This window comes from Ailuropoda melanoleuca, chromosome 20 (assembly GCF_002007445.2).
Source record: "Ailuropoda melanoleuca isolate Jingjing chromosome 20, ASM200744v2, whole genome shotgun sequence".
Classification (NCBI taxonomy): domain Eukaryota; kingdom Metazoa; phylum Chordata; class Mammalia; order Carnivora; family Ursidae; genus Ailuropoda; species Ailuropoda melanoleuca.
The window spans coordinates 3403022-3411002 of NC_048237.1; the positions used below are offsets into that span (position 1 = coordinate 3403022).

The following is a 7981-nucleotide window of genomic DNA, read 5'->3' on the forward strand; positions in this document are numbered from 1 at the left end:
AGAAGCCTGATGTGGGGCTCGATCCCAGAACGCTGGGATCATGACCTGAGCCGAAGGCAGACGCTTAACTGCTGCGCCACCCAGGCGCCCCAGGAATTTCTCTCTTTTGGCGACACAATTCAATCTACCACACTGAATCTCATGTGCAGTTTTGTCAATCTTTCTGATCTCACTTGTGTTATGGCAAGTTAAGCAAGGGTGTCCATGTTGGGACCCAAGCAGTGCAAGGGAGAGCAGTGTCTCTGGATGCTGGCTTAGTGGATGCAGCCACGAGGCATGGGATTCCCAAATGAAAGGTGATTTTGAAGGAGCTACTTGAAGTAGGGAAGAGTGGAATTTTCAGGCTGACTCCCTCAATCCTCAGGAGATTATCCTTTTCCTGCTGTTCTTGGACAATCTCCATTTTACTTGGGAAGAGCTGGAAGATTGTAGATTTACTCACAACTACATTTCCAACCAGGAAAGGTAATAAGATGAACAAGGAGGAAACAGTTAAATGAGAATGGACATTCTCAATGAGCATTTAGCATATTAAAAGCTTTGAAGATTCCTCCAGTAAACAAATCCCTTTAGCCGTATAATCCCGTGTTTTCTAAATGTAGTTGGTCATGATGAATCTCTTTTATGTAGGACAATACACTATTAGTTATCTGTTCCTATAGGACAGATCATCCCAAAACTTGGTGGCTTAAAACAACAATAAAAAGTTATCTTTCACAGTTTCCAAGGGTCAGAGATCTGGGAGTGGTTTGGCTAAACAATTTTGGCTTGGAGTCTTTCCTGAGGCTGTTGTCATCTGAAAGCTTTGTTGGAATCGGAGGATGCATTTTTGAGGTGGTTCAGTTAGGCTGGAAAGGTGATGCCGGCTATTGGTGGATGGTCTCAGTTCTTCATTTCATGGGACTCTCTACAGGTTTGTTTGAGTGTTCTCATAACATGGCAGCTGGCTTTCCCCAGCATTAGCAATCCAAGAAGCCAAGGTGGAAACTATATAAGCTAGCCTTGGTTATCTCCATTATACTCTGTTAGTTACACAGACTAGCCCTGATTTACAAGCAGGAAGTGAGGGTCATATGGACCACCTGGCTGGTACCAAAAATATGAATCTTCATTTATTCATTCATTCAGCAAATAGTTACAGGTGCCTGCTATATGCCAGGCACTGTTGTAGACACCAAGGATATAACTTCAAAACACAACAAACACATCCCTACCCTCGTGGGGCTCACATTCTAGTGACACTTCACTCACTCAACATCTGCTTGAGAGAATTTGGGAAATACTGCTGCACAGGGACATAGAAGCGTAAGTGAAAAGTGTGAATACAGAATGTTTAATGCCAAGATAAGGGAAACTCATAATACCGTGGAAACTGGGTCTCCTGACCTAGGCTTGACATTCTGGAAGAGGCAAAATGATCGAGAAAGAAAACAGATCAGTGGTTGTTAGGGGGAATGATTAGAGAACAAGGAATGGTTGGCTGTGCAGGGACAGCACACAGGAATTTTTAGTGTGATGGAACCGTTCTGTATGGTATGGTGGTGAATACTTGACTATGTGACTATCAAAATCCATAGAACTTTACAAGACCAAACTTAATTGTATACAAACAAAAAAAATAATTCAGTCCCAGGATGTAACATATGAATTTAACTGCAGTACAAGCATATATGAAAAAGGTAGTGGGGGTGGGGGAAAAGCTAAAATGAGTAAATTTGGAAAACAATGTTTTGACTAAATACTGCAAGGCTATAGACAAAAGGAACCATACGTTAAAAAAAAAAAGGAATCATATATAAACATTATAGTTGGTAGATTTGTTACAGGTGAACAATTCTGAAATGATTTAACATGCATATTAGTTTTGAACAAATAAGAAGATAAATTGCAGCTACTATCAGAGAAAGAGGGGATGGTTGGGGAGAAAGGCTAGAATAAACGCTGTGTTGCTCGATTTGTTTGGAGACACCAGTATGAGCTCATTTTTTTTTTAAGATTTTATTTATTTATTTGACAGAGATAGAGGCAGCCAGCGAGAGAGGGAACACAAGCAGGGGGAGTGAGAGAGGAAGAAGCAGGCTCCCAGAGAGAGAGCCTGATGTGGGGCTCGATCCCATAACGCCGGGATCACGCCCTGAGCTGAAGGCAGACGCTCAACTGCTGTGCCACCCAGGCTCCCCGAACTCATGCTTATTTTATATACATATAACACTTAGTGTTGTAGAATATATGTCATAGATCTACATAGGTAGTTATCACTCAATATGGATCCATAAACCACAGATATCTGTATAATATACATATATATACTATTTATTACATAATATTATATATCTGTAGAACAATTTCTATAATACATAAAATTTTATATAATATATGAAATATACTATATTTATAATTATATATCTGTATAACTTATAATATATGTAATATATATTCTATATAGACATACAAATAATATAGAGATAAATAGTGTGAATATGTGAGCTAATCTACATATGTATATTTGCTAGTTTTGTCTGCTAAGAAGTCCTAAAAGAAGGGGCACCACGTTAACAATAAGCACACCTAATATCCAAATGTTGGTTTCTAAATACCATTCTTCAGTAAAAAGAACTACGGTTCATTGGAAAAATGACTAATTCTAGGGCTGGACTATCTAACGCAAGATAAACCTGGAGCAACTTGAATTTCTAGAAAGTTAGGGCTAAAATAATGAGCAGGGGGATATCAAAAGGATGCAGGAGCCAACTCAAAAGATGTCCTAATAGCCAAGGCTGAAATAATTTGAGCAATGTAATAAAAAACAATGACATTAGATTATAACACAAAGAATAAAATAAATCTCTCTAAGTCCATACTGACACAAATAAATGGCTGAATAAATAACTCACTGGGGGAGAAGCAACAAGTTTCCTTTAAAGAAGAATTCCAGGGGTGCCTGGGTGGCTCAGTCGTTAAGCTTAGGCTCAGGGTGTGATCCTGGAGTCCTGGGATCGAGCCCCACATCAGGTCCTCTACTGGGAGCCTGCTTCTTCCTCTCCCACTCCCCCTGCCTATGTTCCCTCTCTTGCTGGCTGTCTCTCTCTCTGTCAAATAAATAAATAAAATCTTAAAAAAAAAAAAAGAAGAATTCCAGTTAATAAATGTAGAAGGAATAAGTGAAATAGAAAATCACCATTAGACCATCATACTAATAATTGCTACAGGCAAGATCCATTGATGAATGCTAAAATCAATAGGTAAAACTTTAAGGAAGAGCAAGATATTTGCGGGCCTCAAAATATCTGTTCCAAAATATACTAATTACTGTGAGGGTTTTAAAATACAATCCCAAATTCTCTGGTACCCCTTGCTCTAAGAGGTAGAGCTTCCTCAATTCCTCTTACTTTGAACTTGGTATGGACTTAGCAACTTGTTCTAACACATAGAGTATGGAAAGGGGAAAAGAGCAACTTTACGGTAGAGAAACCAAGCAAACACCACCTTAACCAAGCAATCAAGGTTAACATCATCAGCAATAATTCACGTTGATATCAGACGCCCCGTGATACGATACATTGAGAAGCACACATCGCTTCTGTGATATTCTTTCCCAAACCCCATAACCTCAGTCTAACCTAAACCGGGCAACATTCTACAAAAGATCTAACCACAATCTTGAAAGGGGTTGAGATTTCAATTTTCGTTTGGAGGGAAAACACTCGCATATTTACCTATTGATGCCGGGAAGGGAGTGGAGCTAAGGCTGTAAGTAGAGGGAGGGGCCGTGCGGTCTAAAGCTTTGTGATTCTGTAACCTTTGGAGACGGAGCCCGTGTAGACCCAGCACCCATCTGATGGGTCACAGGCCTTTCCCTCTCCAAGGACAATAATTCTCAGTTTTTCCCTTTCCTACACCCAGGCAGTTGCTGTTTGTGTCCTGGTCCGGGCTGGAGAATCTGAAGAAGAGAGACCTCCTTTCTTCCCAGGGGGACCGGGATCAGTTTCAAGTCCTGCCCAGCTGTGCGGTTAGTAAGTGGCTGCCTCTTCCTCCAGACCGCCCTAGGGGTGACCAGTGTCCGGATTATCACCCGGGAGTGCTGGGAAGGTGCCTGACACCAGGGGGCAGCAGTAACCAAGTGGAGGGTGGGGTGGGCAGGCGGGAGGAGGAGAAAGGTCAGAAAAACACGGCCCCTGTGCCTCTGTGAACTCCACATCCGCTTCTCTTGTGTGTTTTCTCAGAATGTCCTTCACAGACTGGCTCCCACTTCTCAGAGTCGTCAGTCGTTTGGCGCTCAGTAATCAAAGATTTGCCTCGTTAACTGTATTTTTAGGGAGCTTTCCCTGTTTCCCCTGCCAAAGATTGTAAGGTCTTAAAGAGCAGAGCGAGTGTTTATATTCATAACTCTTGATGCCTCCTTGTGCAGAGTGAATAATAAAAGCTGACATTTTGTGATGCATACTAGGGGAGTGCTTTCTGTGTTTCAAGTCCAAGTTTGCTGCAATCCCAAACTAAGGCTCGGAGATACTCACTGAGAATAGCAGCGACCTAAATAGGAAACAGGGGGGCTCACTCTGCTCCCAGCACCTCATCAAGCCCTTACACAGCTCAGCTCATTTAATCTCTCCCAACAATCCTCTCCCAACAATCCTCCCGACAAGTTCCTATTATTACCCCTGTTTCCTAGATGAGGAAACGGAGGCACAGAAGGCGTAAGTAACGTCTGAAGTCACAGCTCCCCAGGGACAGTGCTCCATTGGAAGGCTAGCTCCCAACTCCAGGTCCAGTGATCTTTCCCACCATCCTGCAGCCAATTCCTTATCACACGGGTGAAATCATATTAAAAGTAAACATCCAAAGGGGCGCCTGGGTGGCTCAGTCAGTTAAGTGTCTGACTTAGGCTCAGATTGTGATCTTGGGGTCCTGGGATCGAGCCCTGCTTCGGGCTCCTCACTCAGCGGGGAGTCTGCTTGTCCCTCTGCCCCTCCCCCTGCTCATACTCTCTCCCTCTCAAATAAATAAAGTCTTAAAAAAAAAGTAAACATCAAGGGCTCCCTTCAAATGAGGTAGCCAGACACCCCAGAGATTGAACTTCAGACTTTTTCTTTTTTAAAGACTTCATTTATTTACTTGACAGAGAGAGAGGGAGAGAGAGCAAACAGGGGAGCGGCAGAGGGAAAGGGAGAAACAAGAGAGATAGAGATAGAGAGAGAGAGAACTGACAAATACCCAGGACCCTGGGATCATGACCTGAGCCAAAGGCAGATGCCTAAGTAAGTGAGCCACCCAGGCACTCCTGAACTTGAGACTTTTAATCAAAGGTCTTGGGATTCATGCTCCTGTCTGGGTATCATGCACTTCTTAAGGAGTAAAATACAGGCGTTGGACTGGTACAAACAGTGCCCGAAATCTCTTCCAATTCTAACACTCCAGGAATTTATGTGGCAAATGACAGTGTGCAGAGGAGCCTGTAGGAGACTGCCCACTCAGGGTCCCTAAATAAACAATGGGACGTCCTCATCCCCTCTGACGTTGTGGGGTGGGGAGGGGTACACAGGGTCGGTGTATGTAGAGATGAGGGGCAGAACTTGTTTTGCGCCCCCACTGAACCCTTTCCCCTCCATTAAAAAAAAATTTTTTTTATTATGTTGTGTTAGTCACTATACAGTACATCATTAGTCTTTGATGTAAAGTTCCATGATTCATTGTTTGTTTATAACACCCAGTGCTCCATGCAATACGTCCCCTCCTTACTACCCATCACCGGTCTATCCCTTTCCCCCACCCCCTCCCCTCTGAAGCCCTCAGTTTGTTTCCCAGAGTCCATAGTCTCTCATGGTTCATTCCCCCTTCTCTTTCCCCCCTTCATTCTTCCCTTCCTTCTCCTACCTATCTCCCTGCTATTCCTTATGTTCCATAAATGAGTGAAACCGTATGATAATTGTCTTTCTCTGCTTGACTTATTTCACTTAGCATAATCTCCTCCAGTCCCGTCCACATTGCTGCAAATATTGGGTAATCGTTCTTTCTGATGGCTGAGTAATATTCCACTGTATATACGGACCACATCTTCTTTATCCAGTTGTCTGTCGAAGGGCATCTCAGCTCCTTCCACGATTTAGCTATTGTGGACAATGCTGCTATGAACATTGGGGTGCATATGGCCCTTCTCTTCACTATGTCTGTCTGTATCATTTCCCCTCCATTCTTTAAGTCCTTTAACGATGTTGCTCAGCGGGGCACCTGGGTGGCTCAGTGGTTAAGCGTCTGCCTTCGGCTCAGGGCGTGATCCCTGAGTCCTGGGATGGAGCCCCACATCGGGCTTCTCTGCTGGGAGCCTGTCTTCCTCTCCCACTCCCCCTGCTTGTGTTCCCTCTCTCGCTGGCTGTCTCTATCTCTGTCAAATAAATAAATAAATAAATCTTAAAAAAAAAAAAGGATGTTGCTCAGCCTCAGAGAGAGATCTTCATTCTTTGTCCCCCAGGTGGCAAAGGGCAGAGGAAGAAAGTGGGCTAACACCTTNGTGTTCCCTCTCTCGCTGGCTGTCTCTATCTCTGTCAAATAAATAAATAAATAAATCTTAAAAAAAAAAAAGGATGTTGCTCAGCCTCAGAGAGAGATCTTCATTCTTTGTCCCCCAGGTGGCAAAGGGCAGAGGAAGAAAGTGGGCTAACACCTTGGCCTGCCTTGGTACCTGGCCAGCCGCCACACCCTGGCTGCGTAGACAAAGCCATAGTCCTTAAATTCAGCCGGTGCTGGAATGCTTTAGGACCCCTAACAGGAATGATGTTGCAGAGCATGAGAGGTTTTTCCAAGGCAGAGAAGATTAAGTTTCAATTGCATTTTGGATTGTTTTGGATTATTTTCTCCATCCTGAAAATTCCAGTACTTCCCAATTTACCACCCCATTGGCTACCAACTGAAACCGTGCCTGGTTTTGGAGTTTCCCAGCTTTAGGTGGCCCTGGCTCCATTCTGTTTCCTGCCTCCATCAAGACTCCCAGTTGTTTCTTTGAGGTTGTAATTGGTCAGAGTGACCTTCTTTTGCTCTCCCAAGAATGTAACACGCTGTCACCAAAATTCTTGTTGGCTTATTAGCCATCCAGAAATCCACTCTAGTATGCAGTTTACACTACGAATCCATCATTTTTATTTATTTATTTATTTATTTATTTATTTATTTATTTGAGAGAGAGAGAGCATAAGCAGGGGGAGTGGCAGAGGGAGAGGGAAAAGCAGACTTTCTGCTGAGCAGGGACTCCATCCCAGGACCCTGGGATCATGACCTGAGCCAAAGGCAGACGCTTAACTGACTGAGCCACCCAGGCCCCCCATTAATCCGTCATGTAGCAAACACTGTTTTTACAAGGAATATGGAACTGTAGGGAAAAGTGTAGGTCTCTATTGGGATTTAAGAGGCGTATATAACAAAGACCTGTCCTCCAGGATGCTGGAGCTGCAATAGGAGTCTGTCACATAGCCACATTTATTTTTTCACAAAGTGTTTATTTTTTATGTTTTTTATTTTTTTTAATTTATGTGACAGACAGCCAGCGAGAGAGGGAACACAGCAAGGGAGTGGGAGAGGAAGAAGCAGGCTCCCAGCGGATGAACCCGATGTGGGGCTCGATCCCGGAACGCCGGGATCACGCCCTGAGCTGAAGGCAGACGCTTAACGACTGCGCCACCCAGGCACCATAGACAGAGGGTTTATTTTTTAAAGATTTTATTTATTTATTTTTGCAAGAGCGATAGAGGAGAGAGAGAACTGACTAATACCAAAAATACCCCAAAATCCAGAAAAATGACATGGTATTAAAAAATTACTAACTGGTCCCCTGGTTGGCTCAGTTGGTTAAGCGTCTGCCTTTAGCTCAGGTCATGATCCCAGGGTCCTAGGAGTGAGTCCTGTGTAGGGCTCCCTGCTCAGCCAGGAGTCTGCTTCTTGCTCTCCCTTTTTTTTTTTTTTTTAAAATTTTTATTTTTTCGAAAAGAAAGAA

At 43.5% G+C, this 7981-nt stretch overlaps 1 long non-coding RNA gene across 1 annotated transcript in view; it reads left to right on the plus strand.

Annotated features, from left to right (window-relative positions):
- Positions 1 to 7981, plus strand: part of LOC117797290 — a 13698-nt gene that overhangs the window by 3809 nt on the left and 1908 nt on the right. The window contains exon 2 of the long non-coding RNA XR_004622224.1: positions 3904 to 4009. This is a non-coding gene — a long non-coding RNA (uncharacterized LOC117797290). The remainder of the gene's footprint in view (positions 1 to 3903; positions 4010 to 7981) is intronic.